This window comes from Acomys minous (genome assembly GCF_964271855.1).
Source record: "Acomys minous genome assembly, chromosome: 13".
Taxonomy (NCBI): Eukaryota; Metazoa; Chordata; class Mammalia; order Rodentia; family Muridae; genus Acomys; species Acomys minous.
Genome location: NC_140495.1, coordinates 51,367,072 through 51,387,185, shown reverse-complemented (window position 1 = coordinate 51,387,185; position 20,114 = coordinate 51,367,072). Strand labels below are relative to the sequence as shown.

The following is a 20,114-nucleotide window of genomic DNA, read 5'->3' as shown; positions in this document are numbered from 1 at the left end:
TAGGTACTAGGGACTGTGCTAGAGCAGAACAGGTGCCACAAGAAGTGTTTCACAAAGGGCTTCGACCTCACCTCTCCATCACCTCCAGTGGCTCTTCCTCGCCAGCGCCTTCGGGCACTTAACCTTCAGGTGGGTTTTCCGGTGGAGGTGGTAGAGTTGGCTGGTCAGGAACAGAAGTGTGTTGGCATGGAGGGAGGTGGGTGCGGGCTTCTGGGAGCCTCGCAGCTGAGGCGGGAGTCTCGCATGTTCCTAGGGTTGCTGGCGGACGCGGGGGTGGGTGGAGACTATCACGATTGAGGAGGAGCACACAGGCGCACTCACCGCCTTCCTCCTTCCCTTCCTCTTCCTCCTACCCCGCCCCCGGGGGGCGGTACCCTGGTCCCTAGGGGAGGTAGGCACCCCCGGAGGGTGGCGGCCAGGGAGGAGGGCTGGGGTTGGGACCGCTGTGGCGGGTGGCGGACGCCACGGGCCCCTCCTCCGCGCTCCTTAGCTGCCTCCTCCTGCTCCCCGCTCCTCCTCCTCTCCATCCTCCCCATCCTCCTCCTGGTCTCCGGCAGCCACGGTTAGGGGAGCAGCCAGCGGCACCCGGGCCGCTCAGCCTTTGTCTCGGGCCGCAGGGCGCTCCGGGCCCAGCGCAGCGTAAGTGACGGGGCCGGGGCCGGGGCCGGGCGGCAGGGGGTTCGGTGGGGCGGGCCGAGGCTCGGGCGCTGCCTTGGGGTGGGGGCGGAGGGGGAGAGCGGCCGGAGGAGCCTTAGCCGCGATGCTCCCGCGGCGCTGGCGCGGGGTGCGCAGAGGGGCGCGTGGTCGGCTCTTGGGGCGCCGCAGCCTCGCGCCCGCGGACGTGCGGCTTGGGTGCAAATCCTGTTTCTCTGGGCAGAGGCCACGCGGGGACGGCGGAGGCTGCGAGGACTGGCAGTCATGGAAAAACGGGAAAGGAGCTGGCCCAGCGTCACCACCGCCACTGTCACCATCACCACCATCACTGACCGTCGCCCATCCCACTACCCCGCCTCATCGTCCCCCCTCCACCCCCATCTCATCTCCCCGTGCACTGCCAACTTTGTCAGATCATTTCCTTTGCATCGGGTAATACTTGGACAGAAAGATCGCGAGTGAGTGCAGCAGCTCTGGGACGTTCATCTAACAGGCCACTGGGCTGCCTTGACTTTCCCATCAGGGAAAGGGGCCTACTGGGCTGCCTTGACTTTCCCATCAGGGAAAGGGGCCTACGACGCCTTCTCCTTGTAGCCACTGGGGTGGCTGGGCGTCTGGCCCCATTTAATCCTGGTGCTAGAAGGGACAGAGATGTGTCATTTGTTAATGATGAAAGCAACACCAAAGAAATTCCTTCATCAAACCAGAGGTTTGGAGTTTGAGACTTCATCTCTTGTCTTTTAAGTGTCGAAATATTAATAGCGAATGAAAACGTAGAGAAAGTACACTTTGACCGAACTATTCAAAAAAAAAAAAAAAAAAAAGAAGCGAAAGCAGGTATTTTGTAGGAAAATCACTTAAGCTTGCTAAGGGCAGTTCCCTTTGTGTGGAGTGGACAGCATCCTTTTAGCGCTGCATTTCTGGACTCACCCCACCTGGATAGCATCTTAATTACTAGGTTTCAAAACAGCCTTTTGCCAGCTCAGCACAGAAGAGTAAGAACAAATACATATTCCTGGAATGGGCCTGGGCATCTGCCACCTTTTGGAAAGACACAGTAAAGTCCTAAGTCCATTCTTTATTTCCCCTATTGTTACTGGAGACTTGAGGGAGAGCCCCACCTGAGTTGTCACATGCTTCTGGGGGCAATAGCGGTTCCTTTTTAGGATCTTTAGTCTTATTGAAAAAAAAATTAAGAATGGACTCAAGACAACCCGAGGACAATTTTGTTTTTACTTTATTTGAAACCCAGAGAAGGCAAGGTGTGAATCTCAGCAGTTCCCAGGAAGAGAAAGAGGAAGAGAGATAGCTCTGCTACACGATGGAAGAGGATGGAAGTGGGTCGCAGGGACAGTGTCAGAGAAAAAGAAGTGAGAAAGCCCAGAATGTTCAAGGCAGCATGCTCAGGCTTTTGACAAGTATCTGGAAGAAGGAAAAAGTAGGGGTTTTTGGTTTGTTTGTTTTTTATTTTTTGTTTAAAGAAGGGAAAAGGAAAAGATGTTTTTCTAGGTAATTCAAAAAATAGAGCAGATTGTAGTAGAGCCACCCAGCCAGGAGTTTCTAGGAAGGAAAAGCACGTTATCTCAGGAAAGGAATGATTATTCCTCCCATCTCTTTGGCATGACTTAAGGTGAGTCTGCCTTTGTGAGGAGTGACCAACGGCCCACCTGGATTATAAAAACTTATAAAAAAGAAAACTAATTTTAAGACATGACAGAAACAATGGAGACCTTGCCAAGCAGTGCTTGTTGGAGAAATCTCAGATGGGGCAGTGCAGTTACACTTCATAGACTCTGACCTCCCAGTTTGTGAAATAGGGTGTCAAAACAGGAGTTTTGTGGCGAAGGCTTTTGAAATAATTTACTGTCATTAAAAACTTTCCAAATACCAAATGTATGTAAGGAAGGCATAGGGAGTCACACACAGTCACATTTCAGAGCAGAAACTTAAAAGAACTACCTTACCGTGTTTTAAATTCTGTGCCTTTTCAAAAGAAGTAGCGTTTTAATAGCGTTTAGTAGCGTTCATGCCTTTTCTGCTATAACTAAATACCCTAGGTAGGATACTTTATAAACATCAGGGGCTTATTACTCATAAATGTACATACTCAAGACACCAGTTTATCATGTGTGGAAGGCTTGCTCCCTGATTCATGGATGGTACATTTAGTTAGTCTTGTGTGACACAAAGGCCAAAGAAGCTCCCTCCAGCATCTTACAAGGGTAGCAATTCCATTCCTTACAGTGAACTCTTACTAATTAATCATATCCTATGAATTCCGTCCCTTAACTCAAGTGCATTGAGCAGTCGGGTCCAACATGTGGATTCAGGGACTCAGTCCCCAGCAGGCTGTTTCTGAGTTCTGTTGTGCCACCAAACATGTTCTAGCTTGTATGAATTTTTATACAGCAAAGAAATATAATACAAATTAAAAATAATTCATTTGTTTTACTTTGGAGTTTGAGATAAAGGATAAAGATGTCATGTATGCTGAACACACACTCTTACAGCCCCACATTCTCATTTTGTAAAAAATTTATATATTCATTTTACATCCTGATTGTAGACTCCTCCCCTCTCCCCCCTATTTCCTCTCTCCTTCTCCTCAAAATATGGGAGCCCCCCCATCCCATTCTTGCACATCAAGTTGGATGAGGAGGCATCCACTGAGGCCAGGCAAGGCAGCCTCACCAGGGGGCGTGAAGAAAAGCTGGCAACAGAGTCCATGTCATAGGGCCCGCTCAGCTCACTAGGGGACCCACACGAAGCCTGAGCTGCCCATCGGCTACACATATATAGGGGCCCAGGTCCAGTCCGTGCATGGTCCTTGGTGCTTCTGTCTCTACCAGCCCCAATGAACCTAGGATAGTTGACTCTGTTGTTCCTTTCATGGCATCCCTGTCTCCTCTGGGTCCTCCCATCAATTCCCGCCCCCCACTCTTCTATAGGATTCTCCCCCCCCAACCCCGAGTTCTGCGTAATGCTTGGCTGTGAACTATTTGCATACACAGAATGTGCAACCCCTCACAGGTCACTTGATACATTTCTGGTTATGTCATCCTGCCTCATGCCACTTCTCAGGCATGATGCCTTCAGATTATAATCACCACTTGACTTTGACCACCATAGAAAGACAATTCTTTAAAATAACTTCTAAACATTTTAAGAATGTATTGTTTTATGTCTACTTGGCCCACGGTGGTGCTGGCCTGGGTGCAGTGCTGTTTAGGCATGGCCTTGATATGTGGGAGAACTTGTGGGCAACCTCCAGAGTCAGGATGTAGGAAGGAAGGAAGACAGGTTCTAATCTAGCTTTGTTTTGAGGGGGAAACAGAAGGCCTCCAAGAAGTAGTGACCTTTTCAACTGGAAGCAGAGGGGTATTGACTAGCTACAACTTACAGGAGGACAAGGGAAGGAGTTTTCCACGTGGAGGGCGCACCTGAAATCATAGAATCAGAGAGCAGAGAGGCAAAGCACTGAAGTCAGTTACAGACAGGTGGTATTTCGGGAGCTGGGCTTATTAGGTGCTCAAAGGTCTGCCCTGGGAGGCTTGCAGCACTGCTGCAAGGACTGGGAACTATTTAAATGGCAGGTGAAGCAAGGGGAATGCTGAAGAACTGTCTGAGTGCTGCATCTTTCCCCAGATAAGAGGATGAATGCCTGGGTGTATGGGCATCCAAGCGAGGGACAGGATAACTGCACTGGGTGGTGGCGATGGATTTGAGACTAGAAGTGAGAATTAACACAGCCTCATGATTGACAGGAAAAAATCCATGATTGACTCTTGGGTTTCTTAGGTCTTGGGAAATGATTACATTACACCTGCAGGAAGGGCTGTGTGATGTCATCACACCTGCATGCATGCACGCAATGCCTAATTCCTCACTGTATCCACTTTGTCACTTCATCTGGCACTTTCTGGTTCTTCATAAACACAGAGAAGGGCGACACTCCATGTCCACAGCAGTTATATTCCTTGGTGCTGTACAATATTTGAACTTCTTCCTCTGATCTAACTGCAGTTTGGAACCTCCTGTCCAGCTTCCCTTCCCCTGACACAGCCCCTCACTTTGTTTGTTTGAGACAGAGTCTCACTATGTAGCCTTGGTTGGCCTGGAATGCACTATATACATAGGTCATGCTAACCTCATACTCAGAGATCCACCATGCCATCTTCCCAAGTGCTGAAATAAAAGTTGTGCACTGCCATACCTGTCTCATTTCTGAGATGGTGTCTCAGTCTGTAATCTAGGCTGGCCTGGAAATCACGGTGTAGCCCTGACTGGCCTTGAACTCAGAGCAAACAAACCTCTTACCTCAGTCTCCCAAGTCCTAGGATTCCACGCAAAAGCTATCACATCTGGCTTTGACACATCCCTTTCTGTATGCATGTAGCTGTGACTGCCAGTTAGCATGTAGGGCGTTTGGAAATAGTATCTACTATGGAGTCCTCTGAAATGCATAATGATTGAACATATTCTCTGTTGGGCAAGTTCTGTCACTCAAGGGGCAGCCAGGTAGGCGATACAGCTCTGGGACTACTGGGTACAAGAGATGAGTCACAGCCTTCCAGACATAACTGCAAGAGCAGCAGTGACCTATGTGAAGAGCCAAGGGACTGCTAGCAGAGGACAGGGCTGCTAAAGTTTTATTTGAAAAATTCAAACATTTCATCTTCTTTGCCATGTTTGAGTTCTTCCCTTCTGTCTGCTGATTTTGCTGACCTGCTGTAGCCCTTCTTTTACGAGGACTTGACATCCTAAGGTATCTGCACCACTGACACTGGCTCACTTCCTTCATCTAAAAAACTAAGGACTGGAAATCTCAGGTAGAGCCGATTCCTGCGGATCAGTGGCTCTCTGCTCTGAACTGCAACCCAAGAAAATGCCAGGCATTTAAACGAACACATCCAGAAAGTTGTGAGACCATATCAGGGATGGCCTTCTAAGCGTTTGAACGTGGTTGTGTGGCACAGTTGGAAGTGTGTGTCCTATGTGTCTCAAGTGCCCTAAATGCATAAACAGTTACTGTACTTCTGACAGACTCAGGAACGGAAGGGTCCTTAGAAGCTAGGTGCTTTGGGTTTTGGCTTTCTTATCCTTTTGTTGTCAGCCTCCCAAGTTTCTTCCCTCAGTTGTCAGAAAGAAGTAGGGCATACTGCTGTGTTTTCCTGGGATCAAAAACATCCATGGTGAGGGGAGACTTGCGGGGCATTACTCTTACTGCTGTTCCTGCTTGAAATGAAAACTTAGCGGTGTGTGAGGAGGAAGTTTGGCGAGAAGTGTTAGAGTTACTTCATAAATAACCTATGCTACAGGGAAGCTCAGGACGTTTGATGTGGAGAAACCACTCAGATACTAGGTGGATGGATGGATTATGAGGGTGGGCAAGATGGATGGGAGAGTGAGTCGGTGGATGGATGATTAGTTGTGCGTGCATACCTTAGCATTGCATATGTGTGTGCAAGCTCCTATGGACACCACACACACACACACACACACACACACACACCACATACACACTCACTCACAATCACAGATAGATGTATAGACCGCCAGATAGGTGGATACATGGATGGATATGGATATACATATGCAAGGGCATGCAAGGGCAGATGAAATGGAGAGGTGGATGGATGAATAGATGGGTGACTCAGGGCATAGAGGGGTGAACGGATGGATCAGCTAATGGGTGGTAGGTAGAAGAACAAATGAATAGAAACATGATGTGAGTGTTCTGCCTAAGGAAGGAAAAAAACAGATTTTCTTTAAAAATATAATTTCCCCTGAGCAGGGACCAGTGAGAATGGAAAGCTGTAGAAACGCTGAGCATCACTCCTGCAGTGTTTGTTTGGGAATTCTCTGCTGTCTCGGGGTCCTTGTGGGAAAGGGCTGTGTCACTTGCTGCTTGATCTGTTGTCGGGACCATGCTGTCTACTGACCATGAGTGTGTTAAAACTGTAATGCGCCATAGGAATTCATGTTCAGTGTGGCTACACAGTCAATTTTAGCTTGTGATTGCCTTTAACTCTCCCATGACTGCACTTCAGCTTTGCTGTGAAACACCCAAGTCATTCTGTGTATGTACAAAGCATTGGCAGGCCTTCCTGAAGAAACAAACAGCTCCTGTTTGCAGTAGGCAACACAGTGGTCTTTGGCATAATATTTCTGCATCAGTAGTATGCAGGAGAAGCTCATCTCCATGGTGTCAAACCTGTGAATCATTCATTAAGACAGTATGAAGATGCACTCAGAAATAACTTCAATTTGATATAGGGGGGACATAAAACTGCTGCCTCAGTAAGATTCAGCTAGCTATGGCAGGAACTGCAAAGATGGAAGGTACATGAATGATCAACTCTGGGGAAACTTAAGTTTAGTGTTTCTTAGAGTGAGATGTAGGAAAGTGATCTGAAGTTGTTCACTGTTGAAAGAAAATCCTGAGTGACTTGCTTTCTGGTCCCAGAGCCAGCTAGTAACTAAGGGACCCACTCCTGCTGACATCTGCTGGTGCTGACAGTGATTTGAGAAGCTTGTTTGCCTGGTCGCTGTTGACAGTGCTGTGGCAGGTACATTCTGTTCTCACATGTTCTCTTCAGGAGGTTTTGCTGTTGTCCATCTGCAAATGGACAAGGAGCTTGTTGAGATTCATTATGGTTTAGATATTGTTTGTCCTAAAAGGCCTGTATGTACCCAGCATGTGGATTTTAAGTAATTGTGGATGTTGAAAAAAGTTGGACTTTAGTGAAGATTTCAAGACTGGCCCCTCCTGCCCTCTACCGGTGAATCTTTCCATGGGTCCTCTGTCTCTCCTTCTGCCCCTCCTTCCCACTGTTCCTGCCCCTGTACTGCCATTGGTCATGAGTACCTCACCAGAGTCAATCATACCCAGCCCCTACACCTTTGAAACATTGTAACTGTGAGTTATATACACATATCTTTTATTTCAGAAGCTCTCAGCATCAGGTTTGTTGTCATAGTAACCAAAAATGGGCTAATAGAAAGCCACAGAGCCAAAACCAACTCAGACATGCTGATGCGTTCTCTTTGCATGAGAACTCAGTGATGAAGGTCTTAGGAAAATAGACATTGGCTCTCCGAGTTGTCTGCCTGTGAATCTTCCCATCTTGCTTCTTTGAAGAGTCATCAAATGAGTAGAAATAGGATTAGAGCTGGCATGTTGCCAGCAAATAGCACATAACGTACACATTACCTCAAAGACAGTGCAGTGCTCACCCGCTCGCCCACCCTCACGCTTTCCGTTGATCCTGGCAGAAGCTCAGGGCCCTCCTACTCAAGCCTGAGCATGCTTGCAACACCAGGGTGAGCAGTGGCTACGCTGGCACTATGTTGTGTTTACGACGCACTCTTGCATCAGACATAGAACGGTCATGCTTTAGCAAAGAGCAGCACGGGTTCTCTGGGTGCAGTTTCTTCAATCTCTGTAAAACCGAATCTTTGGAAGCCAAGTCCATGGATGAGTAGCTTTCTTCTTTGTGGTACTGGTAACTCCATTTCTCTCTCTCTCTCTCTCTCTCTCTCTCTCTCTCTCTCTCTCTCTCTCTCTCTCTCTCTCTCTTCTCTCTCTGTTTTTTGCAGACAGGGTTTCTCTGTGTAGCCTTGGCTGTCCTGGACTTACTTTGTAGACCAGGCTGGCCTCAGAACTCACAGCAATCCACCTGCCTCTGCCTCCCGAGTGCTGGGATTAGCATGCGCCACCACACCCATGCAGGAACCGGGTAGCTGCCTTCATTTTTAATCAGTTTTATCCAGTTCTCTTAGATGCATTTATGGAATGCCTGTTATAATGCAAGGATCCAAAGAGATAAAGAAGTTTGTTTGCAACTATCTTCTTCCCCCCTCTGTGTCCACTTAACCTTTTACCAAAAAGAGATGCAAATTGGAAAGAAAAAATGATTTTGAAATGGTGGTATTGTTGGGAACATCCTTTCACTTTCCTGTTAATTACTAGCTGCAGACAGTCAAGATCTTGCAGAATTGCATCTCGGCTTTCTGGACCTCTGTGACGTCTTAGTAACAGGATAGAAGTCTTCACAGAGACTGATGCTTGGTTATGAGATGACAGAGCATTTTTAGCCAAAACAGGTGACAATACCCCCTAAAGGAGACGTCCAGAGCAGGTGATCACCAGAGTGCTAGAGAAATCATGAGTATGACCGGCATCTGAGACCACTGCTCCATTTTACATGCTGGTTGCTTGACACTGAACCATTTTCCTCTTTGTGCCTCAGTTTCTTCATCTGCAGCATGGAGATTGTTTGTTTGTTTCCTCTGTCAGCTTTCTGCATGTTTAATTCCCCTGAGGTTTGTGTTCTTCATCAATCAGTGAGGACACTAGGACCCTCCATACCACTGGGTGACAGGCCAGACACTCACTTTTCATGCTTTGGCCATTGATGCACTCTGAGATGCCCAGTGAGATGTGTCCTGCTCTCAGTTCCACATCTGGAGTTTGTGTTCTTTGCCTTCGCTTGCTTGACCTTAGAGTAAGTCCTGACTGCATTCCAGATAAGTAGAGGCAAAACTGGGCTGGGGGAAGCCAAGTCCATGGATGAGTAGTTTTCTTCTTTGTCGTAACTCCATTTCTCTCTCTCTCTCTCTCTCTCTCTCTCTCTCTCTCTCTCTCTCTCTCTCTCTCTCTCTCTCTTGGTATTTTGAGACAGGGTTTCTCTGTATAGCCTTGGCTGTCCTGGACTCACTTTGTAGACCAGGCTGGCCTCAGAGCTCACAGCAATCCACCTGCCTCTGCCTCCAGAGTGTTGAGATTAGCATGCACCACCATGCCTGGCTTACATTTCTCATTGACCTCCTATATCTTGCCAAGTGACCACCTGGTCAGAGATAGAGTTCATTGATCTTTCCAGACTGGTAGAATTAGGTTCTGCCACATGTGTCTTGGTCAGTTTGGATAGGGCTTCATGGTGAATAGGCATGTGTGTTATTGGCAGAGGGAGGAGGAAGAACTGACCTGATCACTCAGAGACTAGATTTCTAGAATTCAGGAGCAGGGACTATGGGAAATGAGTCTGTGCTCTTGTCTTCAGGGATTCAGCCTCTCCTAGAGGAAGAAGGAGGAAAAGAAGAGCAGGTAAGAGATATGACAGAGACCCATTTAAGTTCAGCACATTAGGTAGAAAGCAGCGCACCTCAATCTGAATTACACATTATAGGCTAGAACCTTGGTTCCATCTATACTGTGAGAACACTGGTTCCTCTCCTTAGGGAGCCCTGTGTGTCTCATTACAACAACAATCATTTCTGTTATGCAGAACAACAAACCTAAGCATCAACAAGTCCTTTATCTGATGCTCTCAGTATCACTATAGAAATGAAATCCAACAAAGTCAAAGTTGGATTTTATTTGTATGTACACAAATAGCTTAATGAACAACAAACAACTTTTGTAACACTATTTTTCTTCTCTGTATCACAGGAATGAAATGGGTATGACAAAAATGTTCCTATGGCTAAGGATGCTGCTCAGTGATAGAGCACTTTCCCAGTTCACGTGAGCCTCTGGGTCCAGAGCTCAGTGATGAAAAAAATTTAAGCCTTTTCTTCATGACATTTCAGTTTTGTGCCATGTGTAGAAAAGCTTGGCAACACCCTAGGTCCACAGAACCTGTGTTCTCTTATGCTTTAGCCCAGCCAACTCAATATGTAACAGAGCTTTCTAGAATATTCTGTCTTATGAAGATTTCCAGAGGCAACATTGAGGGTTGAAAAGAACATGGAGCAAGAAAGAGGGGCCTGTATGCCCCTATGGGTCACTGCCCTTTCTGAGTCTTGGTTTCTTCTTTGGTGGAATGAGATCTCTCAGCTCACCAAGGCTGACTTCCTGTGCTGTATCCTCCTTTTTACATTTTGAGCTCTGAATCCATTAAGTGTGCACTGTTAGCCTAATTTCCCAATCACTGAGCGCCACATGATGGAGACGAAAGTCAAGACTGTTTGTATTAAACTGTTCCATTATTTCAGAGGGCAGGCGGGAGAGAGCCGAACGCATGAAGCTCTAATTACAGTAATACGGTACATTAGATTACAGCTCTCTTTTGGCCTGTTTTATTGATGATCATAGCCCAAAGAAGCCAAGAATTTTCTTTCCATGCTTCCACTACCCATATTACACATATATAACCAGAGACTGGTACTTAGGAATGAAAAAAAATTGACTGAGATAACAAGCCTGACTTTCAGAGCATCAGTGATTGGCAGGGTCTGTACCCACTTCAGACAGCACTCATCAGTGACAAGCACACCTTCATGTGCTGGCCTGTTATTTCTTCTTCTGCATTTAGGGTTCAAGATCTGTAGCAACTATTCTTCCCAGAATCTAAGGATGTGCTACTAAGAGGCTCTACCCTAGACCAAGGGAACTGGGAAGGGCATCTTTACAGAGAAAAAATATTTTTTATAGCCAGAGAATAAAGGAATGCCTACACCTAGTGAAAGTTTAAGGATCTATATACAGTGATGGCCTTCTCACAGAAAATCCTCTAGTATGTTACAAGGAGTAGGTCTATCTGTTTATTTTCTGCCTCTTTCTTTTTATGATGCTGCAGGATTGAATCTTGAGGCTCCACCCTGTTGACTTCATCATAATCCTCATCACCTCCCACAGGCCTTACCTTGAAGCACCAGGTTTAAACGGAACTTCACCCTCCTAATAACACAATAGGGATTAAATCGGAGCCTTTGAAGCCATGGGAGACTCAGGTGCCATAAAAACATAGGTCCCAGAGGTCTGCAGCACATTGAACAAGAAGATTCAAATACCAATTCTAAGTGAAGGCTTCTTCCACGCAAAAGGTTGCAAAGAGCAAAAAACACTGTGGTCTCTACCTAGTGCAGATGTTACAGATGCAGTATCACCAGAGAAGCCAGCATAGTGTCACTCAGCAGTGCTTCATCCACAAGAAGGAGGCAACATGCCATAAGACCAGTGTGTGTGGTGGGTACCATGCTCTGGTGGTCTTGGCAGCTGGCACAAAGCATCATGCAAAAAGAAGAATAAATGCATAGGAATTGAGGGGAGAAAAGAGAGAAAACAAAAGAGAAAGGCTAAAGTGGTAGACTCTGGTCCTAATACCAGTGATTAGATTAAATGTAAATGTAAATATTCCAGTTGTCAGAATGGATTTTAAGACATCATTTAACTAAATGATATCTATAAGAATTCTACTACAGACATAATTATATAGAGTAAAATGATGCAAAAATTGTAACAAGCTAATATTGATTCTAACAGGAGAAATTACTACATTTGCTAGTACCAAATGAAGGTGGTTCAAGTCAAACAAAACAAAACAGATACAGAGAGGGCCATTACAGCAAGAAAAGACATGTTCACACACTAAACATTGAGTGCACAGTATACAAAAACAGTGGTAGACCTGAACAAAAATTGATAGAAAAAATAGATAAATCCACAAATATAATTAGAGACTTCATAAAGATTCATTTTAAAGTTATGTATCAATATATGTATCTGTGTATGAGTTTGCATCTCACATAAGTGCAGGTACTCATGGAGTCCAGAAGAGAACATTGGTTCTGCAGAGCGTGAGTTACAAGCATTTGTGAACATCTTCAGGTGGGTGATAAGAACTCAGGTGTGCCACAAGAACTGTGCATGTGTCTAAAAACTGAGTGATATCTGCACCCACCATAGTTGGAGACTTTAATACTATCTCTCAGCAACAATCTAAATAACTAGATGAAAGCAAATACGAATGTAGGTCACAGTAACATCACCCTGTCAACATTTATAAAATACTCCTTCAAGACAAGAATGCACATCCTGCTCAAGCACCTAGGGGTCATGAGTGGAGATATGCCATACCTATGCCATATACTAACCTTAGCAAACTAGACAGAACTGAAATTTTAAATATATTTTTAACAAAATTGAGTCAAATTAAAAAGTTGATGATAAGATATTCAAATCCTTATAGGCCAAACATCACACTTCTAAAGAACTCCTGCATTAAAGAGAAATGAAAAAAACACTAAATGAGTCGAAATGAAAATACAACATCAAAATTTATGAAACACAATTCAAGTCAATTCTGAAAGAGAAATTTGCACATGGACACATCTCAAGTCAACATTCTAAACCTTTATCTCAAGAAACTAAAAACAAAAACAAAGACAAAATCTGAAAAAAAAAAGCCAAAGCAAGGAGAAAGAAGAAAACAATAAAGATACAATAAAACATGTGTGAATTTAAGATGCTGAGAAGATGGATCAGTAGATAAAGCAACTGCTGCACAAGTGTAAGGATGGGAGTTCGGATCCCCAGGTCCCAGGTGAAAAGAGTGGTGTGGAAGCCCACCAGTAACACAGCTGCTGGGAGGCAGGAACTAAGGATCTCTGGGTCAAGCTGGCTAACTAGCCTGGCTACATCAGCAAGCTCCAAGTTCAATGCAAGACGCTGCCTCAGGAAGTAAAGTGGAGACCGAATGCAAAAGAGGCCAACACCAACCTCTGGCCTTCAAAGGGATGTTCACACACATGTGAGCACGCATACACACAACACATACACAAGCAACTTTTTAAAGGTTTATTTATTTTGAGGTGTGTGTGTGTGTGTGTGTGTGTGTGTGTGTGTGTGTGTGTGTGTGTATGTGTGGTGTTGGGGGTATGCTAAGTCGAGTGAGGGTGAATGCAGATAGTTGTGGGTTCTGGGAACCAAATTCAGGGGCCTGCAAGAACACTACACTATTCTTAACTACTGAGCCATCTCTCTTGACCCACACTAAAAAAAAAAATTAATTTTTTTTTAGCATTTAGTGTGTGTTTGTGTACACTCACATGCAAATGAGTCACTGCAAGCATGTGGATGTTAAAGGACAACTTATTTGAGTCGAGTCATTTCTCCCCTTCTGCCATGTAGGTTCTGGGGATTCAACTCAGCTTGTAAGACTTTGGGCCATCAGTTCCTAACTACAAAAGAACAAACTAGTACCTTTACCTGCCAAATCATCTCACCAATTCCTCCTCCAGTTTTCTTTTAATTCTTTGAATTTAGGAACAGAAAAATATGAGAAATACAAATAAATAATTCTTCAAACAAAATGATAAAAAAGGAACTGGCCAATCAATGACAAAATCAACAAGGAAATGGCAGAAAATTCTAGTCTCATAGCAAAACAATATACTACAGCTCCAGGCAAGTGCCAAGAGGCTAACAAGAGAATGCCATGGGCTATTCTCATCAAGAAAAATGAAACATAGATGAAACAGACAAATTTCTGAATGAAAAAGAAAAGAGAAGAGAAAAATGTAAAGCTACAATTTCCCCTGTTCTGGTTAGTTTTTGTCAACTTGAAACTGTTGGAACCAAGCAAATGAAACATCCTAAGTACTGCCATCTTGTTTTCAGACTCTATCTAATCATAGAGGGAAACTAAATTCAAAGACCCAGACCCTAAGGGAGCCTGGGAACTTCCCAAAAGCTAAACAGCTTCTGTTATTGTCTGTTCTAGAACATAATGACTATTCTTAACTACAAAATAACAAATGGATTTGATTGGCTGGATTGTAAAACTTACGTTCTGTATCATTTGACATAGACCGACCACACAAAATCCCTATCCCTAAATCCTGATTGGTGGAAAAATACAACCGTAACTTGGCACAGATACTTACAAACTTAAATATTCTGTGATATTCTGGCTCAGGATTGCAGTTTAGCTCCAGAGTCTGTTCTGTGGCCCTGATTGATCAGTAGTGGCTTGCTTACAATAAGTATGTGTCTTCTGCACTGACCCTGTGTTTGAGTTATGTTAGATTTAAAGGGACTACATAACAAAACAAGCTATAGAAACCTGGGAAGAAAAAACCTCAATTGAGACATTTCCTCCATCAGGTTGTCCTGTGGATATTTTTTGATTAATGATTGATGTGAAAAGGTCCTGCCCTTTATAAGAAAGCCAACTGAGCAAGCCATGAAAATTGAGTCAGTAGGCAGGTTTCCTCCATGATTTTTGCCTGTTCCTGCTTGAATTTCTGCCCTAACTTCCTCCAATAATGGACTGTAATCTATAAACTAAATAAACTCTTTCTTCCCCTGGTTGTTTTGGGCAGTGTTTCAACACAGCAACGGGGAGTAACGAGAACCACTACGGAATGGATACTTCAAAATAGCTCTATGTTCCTTAAGATAATTGATTCTTAACTTAAGACTATTAAAAGGGAAACCTTATGTCAAGATTGTTTCACTGAAAAATGTGCTGAAAATTTAAAGTAAAATTGACACCAATTCTACTCAGTGACTTCCAGAAGATACAAGAAAGAACATTTTCATTTTTAAGAAGGCCATTGTTTCCTTGATGCAAAAACCAGTCAAGAAAAATACAACAATGAAGACTAAGCACTATAAATAAATGTAAAATGCTGAATTCAGCAAAAATATGAAAATGGTATACATGCATCATGACCGGCTGAGGTTTATTTCAGAAATGCAAGGCTGGTTCAATTTATTAAAAACCAATCAAGCAGCTAGGCATGATGGTGCAGGCCTATAATCCCAGCACTCTGGGAGGCAAAGGCAGGCGGATCGGTGTGTGTTTGAGGCCAGCCTGGTCTACAATGTGAGTCCAAGACAGTCATGACAACACAGAGAAACACTGTCTTGCACGCACGCCTCCCCCCCCCCAAGAAAACAACTAGGTAATATACCATATTAACAGAATAACAAAGAAGACTCACGTTATCATGTCACTTGATGTAGAAAAGTATATGTCACAACCCATTTATATTCAAAATGACTAGAAAATAAGGAGTATAGTAGGAATTTTCACAACTGGACATCCAGATAGCTAGAATGTCTTAGAAATAAAAACACGTTTCATGTTGAAAGACTGCATGTTTTCCCCCTGTGCTCATTAGCTTTATGCCAACTTGATGCAATCTGGAGTCATTTAGAAAGAGGAAACTTTATTTGAGAAATGTCTCCTACCAGACTGGCCTGTGGGAAGCCTGTGGTGCATTATTTTGATTGACGATTGATGTGGGTGGGCCTAGCTCACGGTAGGCGGATCTACCCATGGCCTGGTGGTTCAGGGACCTACAAGAAAGCAGGCTGAGCAAGCCCCAAGGAGCAAGCCAGTAACCGGCACTCCTCCAGGACCTCTGTATCAATTTCTGCCTCCAAGTCCCTGCCCTGACTTACACTGATGATGATCTATGGCTTGGTAGTAGAAGCCAAATCAACCCTTTCCTCCTCACATTGCTTTGGTCATGGTGCCTTACCATAGCAATAGAGAACTTAAGAGCCTGTAAGATCAGAAATAAGGAAGTCTTTCTCCCGTGTTAAGACATATAGTACAGGAAGCTCTTACCTCTGTAATAAGAAAGAAAGGGAAATAGAAGACTCAGCAACCACAAAGAAGAAATAAGAGAATCCTTTGCAGGTGACATATTTATGTTAAAAAAAAAAAAAGTTGTAGAAATCTCTTTCCCTAAGCTCTTCTATGTACTCCGTCTTGCTTTCTTTCACATTTAAGCCCTCTTGTTCTTTCACTATTGCTCTATGCATGCACATTCCTAAGTACATAAATACAATGTTCTCAGTCTGCATAAAACAAAAATTTTAAAGGAATAAAATGGAGACAGAGCCAGATGGCTCTCTGCAAGTTCTAGGTCAACCTGGTCTACACAGTGAATTCTAGACCTGACAGGGATACAATTTTTAAAGGGATAAAACGGGTTAATTACTTTACTTGATTTCAAGATTTATTACCTACACTCTACAAGCCTGCAGAGTATTGTAGAGGGATAGACTGAACAGAGACTGAGTTGCTCTGCCAAGCATGACAACATACCTTTGTCAAGCATATTAAAGCACTTCAGTGGATTTTTTTCAATAATTGCTTTTTCACAGGCAAGAAAGTGAATCTTGATTTAACTCTCCTATCTTGTACAAAAGATTAATATAGATCACAGATCACAATGTCAATATAAACTTTTAGAAGAAGAAAACATAATTGTGCTTGCTGAGAACATGGGAGGGGAGGTTCTGTGAGACAGTGATCATAGTCCCCAAATTCAGTGAGTAGTTTTTCTCGTCCATGGGTGTGTCCTCTTTTTCTACCAGGAACATCATAATGCCCTCCATTCCCAGTCCCTCCCCAACCCTGTTGCTACTTAAATAAAACTTAAGAGCATGTCCCTACAGCAAATAGGACTAGAAGCACAGAAAAGAAGAAAGGAGAGAGCAAGGCACTTCTTAGATGAGCCTGGTATAGTGCTTTATTATACCATAGGGTCCTATATATCAAAAAATTTGAGGTAGGGTCGTAGTTAGGGTCACTAGTGCTGTGATGAAATACCAAGACCAAAAGAAGCTTGGGAAATAAAGAATTTATTTTACTTACACATCTGTATCACAGTTTATCATTGAAAGCAAGTAGGACAGGAATTCAAGCAGGGCAGGAACCGGGAGGCAGGAGTTGAAGCAGAGGCCGTGGAAAAATGTTGCTTACTGGCTTGCTCCTCTTGGTTTATTACAGAGCCCAGGACCACCAGCCTAGGGGTGGCACCACCCACAGTGTTCTGGACCCTCCTGCATCAATCATTACTTAAGAAAATTTCCTACAGCCTGCCTACAGCTCTGATCTTATGGAGGCATTTTCTCATTCTCCTTCCTCTTTGTTGACTCTAGCTTGTATCAAGTTGACATAAAACTAGTCAACACAGATAGTTTTAGTGCAGGTATGAGTCTCATCTTTGCACCAGACATATTTATGGGGGTTTTATTTATCACTAGTGAAATGGACTAAGTTTTTTAAGTGTTAACGTTCTTCCATTATAGATTTTGCTTATATTGACTAACATGGTCTGCATTGCCTCAACCATAATCAATTCACTCCAGCAGACTGAGGCAGTGAGAAGGACTAGAAAAATGCTTTATACTGACAGGAAGCAAAGGCTCCTGGGTACCAGTTAGTCTGGGGACTTAGCTTATGAGGTGGAATTGGCTGACAAGTCACCTGATACCTTTCTGTCCCCAGGAACTTGACTAAGCTGGGTACCATGTGTATATAGAATCCTAGAATTTGTTCTTTGGTTTTGGCTAGATTTACTTAGCATAAGGTCCTCAAGGTTCATCCATACTATAGCTTGTTATAGTTTAAATATAAAATGCTCTCCCAAGACCATAGTTAAAGACATGATCACCAGCTGTGGTGCTACTAGGAGATGATAGAACATGTAGGACTGTGGCCTAAGGGAAAGAATTATTGTCACTGTAGGAATCTATATGATCAATATGCTCTTGAAAAGGAATATTGTGGCCCATGGCCACTCTTTCCTTCAAGTACCACTGTGTAGTGAGTATTTTTCCTCTGCTTCTTTTGTCATGTTCTGCTCTCAAGAAACCACGGACAGAACCATGAATCAAAATAAAATTTTATTACTTGAAATGGATTTTCTCAGCTATTTTGTCACAGAAATAAAAGACTGACACAGGAAAGTGGTGCAGAATGGGGTTATTCCTATGACTATGGTAGATGATCTAACCCAAAAGCTCTTAGAACTAGTTTGTGAGAAGAGTTTTAAAAAGATGAAGAGATGAGTTAGAGAAAATATGTTGTAAGTAGGCCTTCTTGGCCCATTCTTGTAAGGGCTCAGAAAGCCAGAACATTGATAAGAATGTGCCAGTGAAAATTGTTCTAATGAAGGATTCAGTAGAAGCAAGAGCTCTGTTCAGAGAAGAATAAGAGGCTCTGTATGTGCAAAGACCATGTATACACTTTGTCCATACTCTAAGGTTTTATGGGTTTGGACTGTAGGTGATGAAGTGGATTATCTGGTCAAAGAATTTGCTGTACAGGATAGTATGTCATTGAGGCAGTAGTATGGATTTTCTAGGGTGGGTCTAGGTGGAATTACTTTGAGAATCAAGAACAAACAGCAGAGCAGAAAGATCTGAATGTGTAGTATGGTGAGTAGAGCACATTTTAAAGTTCTGTCTGAAGATGATATGGAGATTCACATTATTAAAAAGAAGGCAGCCATTCTGGACATAATGGTGCATGTCTGTAAGCCTAGCATTGGTGAGGTTTAGGTAGGAGGATTGCCATGAGTTTAAGATCAGACTGGAGTACGTAGCTAGTTTTGGTACAGTCAATGCTATATAACAAGACTCTGTGGCAACAAAACACAACAAAGACAAACAACTAACAAGGATGCTTTGTTTTGGAACAACAAAAAAACGCTTTGAGGGCATCTCAGGAGTCAGAGAACTGAGAAGTGTAGAAATGCAAATTTATTTCAGAGACTGATTTGAGAAGAAATAAGAGACAGGAACACCCAGTTCACAAAGGGCAACCTAGAGTGATTTTCACCAGCATTTGTCTTGGCATTCAGCTACCCAGGAACTCCCAAGAAGCTATTCTAAGATTACTTACCTGATGGCAGAGTATCCACAGCATGCTACTTTGCAGTCTTGTAGAATATAAGAGTTGTGAGGCCATAGAAGCTTTCACTGAGATTTTGAAGGAGTGAGTCTGGGAGGTCAGGAAGTATATAGTAGGTATCCCTGATAGGCTGAAAGGGAAGCTTACACTACAGTAGAGACCCCAGGAAGATACCAGTACCAGGGAATACAGAGTTTGAGAGAGAACCATGAGATCCACAGTTAGCAAAAGGTTGGGACTCCCCAAGCTTCCCAGACTTTTAGAGCCCATCTCACACCATCATGTGCTCTGACTGCTAGACATGGTGCTACAGGGTTTAATGTTCATTCACCAAAGCATTTTTTTCTAAGCACTCATTCTTCTTCTTCTTTTTTTTTTTTTTTTAGAATGAGAAAGTTTTAGCCTCTTCCCACCATTGTATATGAGAGTCTGTAATGTTTTTATTTCTTTGCTTGGTTTGTTTGGTTTTTTTTTTAACCTAGGCCCATGTTGGCCTTGAGTTCACAAGAGAATTTGGGCTTGAACCTTTAAGCAGTACAGGAACTTTTAAGGATTTAGGAACACTAGGAGATGGGTTAAATGCATGTTACATCAAGACATGGAAGTGAGTTTGGGGGTGTGAATGACTGAGCTGCTATTGTATGGACAAGTTAGTCATAATGACCCCCTGGAAAAAAAAAGACATGATTGCAAGGTGGTCATAACAATAGGTAGCCATAACAATCTTTTGAAACAAAGTTTTGCAAGATGGTCATAAACTACTTTTTAAATGCAATTTTCATGAAGGTTTTGTAGTAGAACAAAGAAAGTAATACATCATATTGGTGGAAACATCAGAGAGGTGGGTGGCCAAGTGTAGAAATTTAAGCTATTGGCCTTAGATGCTATCTGATAACTTTCTTAACATTTTGATTAGTAGAAAATAGCATTTGTTTCAAGCATGACAAAGGTTTTTTTTAAATCTGTTTATCAGGATGTTGGGCCTGTCTTTGTCTACTAGTTACAAGATATTAGATC

At 43.4% G+C, this 20,114-nt stretch overlaps 1 protein-coding gene and 1 long non-coding RNA gene across 4 annotated transcripts in view; one reads left to right on the top strand and one right to left on the bottom strand.

The window, feature by feature from the left end:
- Positions 1-201, bottom strand: part of LOC311581997 — a 50,150-nt gene extending 49,949 nt beyond the window's left edge. For both annotated transcript variants that reach the window (XR_014773980.1, XR_014773981.1), the window contains exon 1: positions 72-201. This is a non-coding gene — a long non-coding RNA (uncharacterized lncRNA). The remainder of the gene's footprint in view (positions 1-71) is intronic.
- Positions 202-506: 305 nt separating this feature from the next.
- GPR45 (G protein-coupled receptor 45) overlaps positions 507-20,114 on the top strand; it is a 102,383-nt gene continuing 82,775 nt past the window's right edge. Inside the window, exons 1-2 of one of the 2 annotated variants that reach the window (XR_014773979.1) lie at positions 507-639; positions 878-3,272. The gene's annotated coding sequence lies outside the window, so the exon portion shown is untranslated. Of the gene's footprint in view, positions 640-877; positions 3,273-20,114 lie in introns of those variants that run through there. The other variant, XM_084754595.1, reaches the window with a different exon arrangement.